Raw genomic sequence first — 5,989 nt, 5'->3', positions numbered from 1 at the left:
GCAGACAAAATGAGGTCTTTTCTTTTTCCTTTCTTTCCCCTTAGAGTAATTTCTATAGAAAAGCTTCTATTCTTTTAGTTATTTTGAAAATTATTGCTTCTATGGGCGAAGGTTAAGCATCGCTACTTAGGATTAAGAAGGGATCTCTTATTTCCGGAATTTTAAAATTGCATAGCCACAATTATATAATAACACCAGTGTCAAGCATTTAAGTAATTTTACATAAAGCTACCATGTCTGTCCTCCCCAGTGTGAAACATCTATATCCCTGCTTTTAATGTGCATTGAACATGCTGCCCAAAGTTCATGGTTTTTTTCTTCTTCCTTTTAACCTGCTGCCTGGAAAGTACGGCAGCAGGGCTCAGCACGGAGTAATGAAGGGTTCTGCATGTAAACCTCGCATCCCCGTCCCCTAGTAGATTGCCCTGTCCTTCCTAGTGCTGTCCCCGGACAATCACCTTCATGCTCAGCTACACCTCATCACTTGTTTACCACGCTGCGATGATATTGCCTCCCTAAGTTTATGTGATGCTGGCCATTTGAAAACATTATCATTGAAATTGATTCCTGTAACTAATGAGCATATGGTTCATGCGTGTTTCACAAGAGTGAACCAGGGAAGCTTCATCGCTTTGAGGACCGGTATGGGAGGCAGTCCTTTTAGCCGCGGTATAATACCAGATTTTAGGTTGGGTGCCGAGGAAGAGATTTCCTATAGCATAAGATGATGTATGGATTTCTGTGAGAATGATTAAAAAAAGAAAGCTGTAATCAAAGCTGAGATTTTGATAATTTCCAGTGGAGATTGTTTGCGTATGAGGCGTACATGGGCTGTGGACCATTTTCAGTACACTAACCAAAACAAGATTCCCTTCGGACGTGCTGAAAGGAAGTTTCAGGCTTGTCAGGTGGCTGTCTGCGACCACAGAGAGCTGTCTTGGCATACAGGCAATGGAGGGCGGCAGAAGCACTTACGGATAAAGGTGCCATGGAAGGTGGGACTTGACATTCCATTCTGATTTGCATATCCCCTTAACTGTGAGGACTGAAACCACTCCATTAACATCTAAGCAGAGAGAGAGAGACAGAAGTAGGCGTGAGATACAGAATCTGAAACCAAACCATATAGAAATGGAAAAAGTGAAGTGAAAAGCAGCCCTTGGTCGTCTTCCACAGGAGTAGAATGTGCTTCCTCATGCTCTGGGTTAGAGCATGTCCTCTCGCAGGCTCTAATCAATGTTTCAGATAAGGGTGGCATATTATATGGTCAAAGGTGGGCAGGGAAGAAGGGCCTGGCCAATCAGACCCTTGCTTTTCCTTGGTCACAGTTGCTGTCTCTTTAAAGTTACAAATCATCCTTAAATAAAAGAAAGAAAAAGTCTCTTGACCAATGAAGTTTATGACTTTCGATGCAATTGATTCTATAACATTATAAAGGAGAACAGAACATCGGCACTTGAAGATCATGGATGCTTTGGACGAGAAAGATATCTGACAAACCTAATAAACCAACATATACAAATTTTGCATACTTGACTGCTTAGGCAAAAAAAAAATGGCAGCAACAGGGCTGAAGAGATGAGACTGCTCAGCTGCTAGATGTGTTCATCACCATGCCTAACGATCTGAGTTTGATGCAGGAACCCATGCATTGAAAGGAGAGAATCAACAATGGCAATTTTTCCTCTGCTCTCAAACATGTGTATACATGCACATGTACACATAAATGTGCATACGCACGCACAGTAATTTTAAAAATAAGTGGTAATAACAACTTATTAAAATACATAGAAATTCTAGGCATGCCTTTAGATTCTACCAGATGAAAACATTTGTCCACATAGGAGTATTTAATATATCATGCCTATACATATGCATTTGTATGTATAAATATGCTTTTCTTGCAGCATTGCAGACTTTCCATTATCTACTTCAGCAAGTAGCTCGTGAGATATGTTAAAATAATTCAGTAGTTAGAAAGACACAATCGATGCAGGAGTGTGATAAAGGCCTTTGTTGAGAAAGAAGATAACTCTAAACAATTTAGCAATTTATCAAAATTGAAGAAAAAAAATCTCTTTCCTAATTGGGGTCCTACACTAAATAAAAAGATTGGAAAACTCCAGTTGGTCATTTTATTCCAACCTTACAAACATTCACACATAAATTCAATTCATTAGTATTTGTAAAAATTTGCCACTTTCATTATCAAATATAGATGTTTTCTCTGCACTGTAAACATGTTGTGGTTTTTCAATGAGTGGCTGTGAGTTATTTCAAATTTGCCTCAGGGAATGCATCAACATTGAATACGGAAATATTTCATTGTAGTTTTAGTGAAATGGTCTTTTCTCTTCTATCTGTATGTATGACTCTTCTATTAGGATTTTCTGAAAGCTTTATATATTAAAAAAACTGATATTTTCTTCTCTTCATATTTATTTATTTATTTATTTATTTATTTATTTAGTGTATATGTGAGTATACAGAAGCATGCCACAGCTCACATGTAAAGGTCAACAGACAAGTTGTAGAAGTCAGTCCTCCACTTCCATTACGTGGGTCTCAGGAATTACACTCAGGTGTTCAGGTTTGGTGATAAGCACCTTTATCTGGTAAGCTCTCTCACCTTCCCCTACAGTTTTGTGTGTGTGTGTGTGTGTGTGTGTGTGTGTGTGTGTGTAACAGAGAAAGAGAGAGAGAGAGAGAGAGAGAGAGAGAGAGAGAGAAGAAAATATGTGCATTTCTTACATTTACCACTTGTATGATGTGACTATAAAACTGGTTCATGAAAATTATCTACAGGAGAGACATTTTCAATAGTCAACCCTGAAAACATACATACAGGTGTGTGTGTATCTCTGTGTATGTGTCTGTGGTGATGGATGTTGCATGTGGGTGGTTGTCCTCAGAGGCAAGAAGAAAGAGTCATAACCCCCAGAACTGGAAACCTAACTCTGGTTAGGTTGCTGTCCTACTGAAGGACAACTCCTGTTCAGCCCTGAATTGCCTCCAACTTAATGCTTGAGGAAGAGCCTTGCATTTTCTGCTGAGAGGTGTTCCCTGTTTTAAAGCAAGAGACTAATCTCAAGGACCTGAAATTCTACTTCATAGCTTCAGCCATCAAACACTTGCTCCTTCCACAACAGAACAGCACAAAACCAGCAAGAACACAGCAGGGATTGGTTGTCAGGTTAATTTTATGTTGAAAGTAGATCTCTGCATGGACCTGAAGGCAGGACGTGGGTAACACCCTGCCTGTGTCTGCTGTAATCTAGGTGTGAACAAGCATATTGTGACCAAATTACATATAGGTAAGTATATAGGTACTTCAACAAACTTGAAGTATCTCCAGAGAGCAGGAACTTTCCCTTGAGGTTTTCATCATGTGTTATACTCCCTAGCTCCTTCTGACTTCTTGAGTTCATAAAGATTTAAGTTCAAAAACAATCACTGAGATAATATGAGAAGCCTTCATCCCAATTTCAACATGGGCAACCAGAGAGCATGATGTGGTTTCGTAGGGCAGGTTTGGGTTTGCTTTGCAGCATGAAATGTTTCTCAAAGGCAATAAAGAAAGTGGTAATCAGAGCATCAATTTGGTTCCATTGTGGTCTCACATTTTAACCTTTGGCCTTCTAGGACGAAATCAATTAGTCCTTCTTGCTTTCGTGACTGCTTAACACTTCTATTCTTTGTGGCATCCTGACTCAGAGCAGCAATAGCTGCCAGGTTCATCTACCTGCTATTTAACTCTGTTGTTTCCAGCTTTAACTATTGGATAATTATTGGTAAGCATGTCAGCAATCTCTCTCTCTCTCTCTCTCTCTCTCTCTCTCTCTCACTGTGTGTGTGTGTGTGTGCATGTGTGTGTGTGTGTGTGTGTATGTGTGTGTGTGTGTCTGTGCAGATGCCTGAATATGTACTCACATGTGTACAAAGGAGTGGGCACTCCGAGTGCCCATAGGAATCACACAGTGTGGTGGCTTGAGTGATGATGGCCCCCATAAGCTCACAGATTTGAATGCTTGGTCACTAGGGAGTTGTACTATTTGAAAGGATTAGAAGGTGTGACCTTCTTGGAGGAAGTGTGTCACTGGGGATGGGCTTTGAGGTCTCCCCCTCTTCCTGCTACCTACTGATCCAGATTTAGGACTCTCAGATACCTTCTTCAGCACCGTGTTTGGCTGCCGGATGACAATGGAATAAACCTCTGACACTGTAGCCAAGCCCCAGTTACATTCTTTCTTTTCTAGGAGATGCTGTGGTCATGGTGTCTCTTTACAGCAGTAGAACACTGCCCAAGACACTGGTGTTGTGCTCTCTCTATCTCAGTCCAATCGCGTTCAAGACAATAGGGAAGCCATTAATTTGAAGAGCAGAGATCCACCACTGTCTAGACCACTTTGGGATGTCTGATGTTTTAATTAAATACCAGCTGAGCATCTATCTGGCTAGGGAATCAGAGCTACTTAGAACCTGAGCCATTCTGATGAGCCCCATATTGACTAAATGAGGTTTTCTATTTGTTTCCCTAAAGGATAGGTGCAAGTGGGAAAGGATTGTTCATGCCCAACACAGCTTATCTCCTCCTCATTCCGATTTCCAGTTACCCATGCTAAAATATGATCGGAATTTATCTATGCGCTGACCATATTTTTTTCCATTAGGATGACAAGGCTGTTTGTGAACAGCATCTTCATTCTGATGTCTAAAGTAGAATCTCAATAAGCCACAAAATTAAGCCTAAGTAAAAAGACAGAATTGAAATTGATTACTTATTTTCATAAGCTAGACCATCACCAACTTATTCTAAAAAAACATATTTGTATATGCATATGTTCTGGGGATATAACTCTTCCTTGCCTTTTAAACCATGTGTGGATCACATCGTAGCCTCCCTTGAATTCTTAGAGAAATCTCCTCTTCTCGGAAAGTACAGGTGCAGCCTGTGAAGTCCCAAGTCTGCACCAAGAGCATCAACAAGAGGAGTTCAGCCCTCCTCTGGGGCAGCAACACAGGCTTTCTCAAGGTAGAATTATACTCCAGAACATTTTAGCTTAAGTACAGAAATGGTGCATCCTTACATGCGTGCATGCGCGTGCACACACACACACACACACACACACACAAAACCAAACACCAAAACGAAAAAGAAACTTTGCTTTGAAGTAATTTGTGATAAATTTCTTTCTGAAGTAGCAAGCATTTCTCAAAATGCGTTCTAAATTCTCTATGCATCCTGATAATTCAGTTTTAAAATTATGATTACAGGTATAAAATTTTATGTGAAACTCAATGAAGCTAGACATAGTGTCCCACACCTTTAATCCCAACACTTGGGAAGCAGAAGCAGGTGCATCTTTCAGTTTGCCGCCAGCCTAATCTACAAAGCAAGTTCCAGGACAGCCAGAACTATAAAAACAAAACAAAACAAAACAAAAAAAACCTGTTTTGAAAAACATCAACAACAAAACCAAAACCAAAAACCCTCAATGGGTTATCTACCTAGCATATAGTCTTACTTCTGATTCCAATGTGATACAGTTCTGTGGACAAATATCTATAAAAATTACAGATCATATTATTTTGCCTCTCAGAAAATATTGGTCGTGTTTTGAGTTTTTACCATATTATCAATAGCTAAATGGGAAGAAATGCAAGGGTTAATGCATCATTTCTGTGGATCTGTCATGTGCCTGTTTCTTTCCTTGTTCTTAGCCTCAATGAAAACATTTTGTTTGTTTACAGTTTTGGCATCCTTTGAGTCCACACTCAGAGTCTGAGCCCAGCCCGCTCCACGGCCTTTGTGGGTTGGAAAAGAATGAATTGCCCGGCACTTCTCTCATAACACACCACTCAAAATTCTCTTTGCCTGTCTGTAATTTACCCTGGCTCAGTTTGGGGGTCAGTACTGACAAAGTAGCAGATATTCAGGGTACTGACCCCAGTCACGGCTGATTCTGTGTGTAGAAGCACTGATTTTCAT

This window comes from Microtus oregoni, unplaced genomic scaffold (genome assembly GCF_018167655.1).
Source record: "Microtus oregoni isolate MIOR12 unplaced genomic scaffold, Mior012 000011F_ref0000422, whole genome shotgun sequence".
In the NCBI taxonomy this organism is placed as follows: domain Eukaryota; kingdom Metazoa; phylum Chordata; class Mammalia; order Rodentia; family Cricetidae; genus Microtus; species Microtus oregoni.
This window is presented reverse-complemented; position numbering follows the sequence as displayed.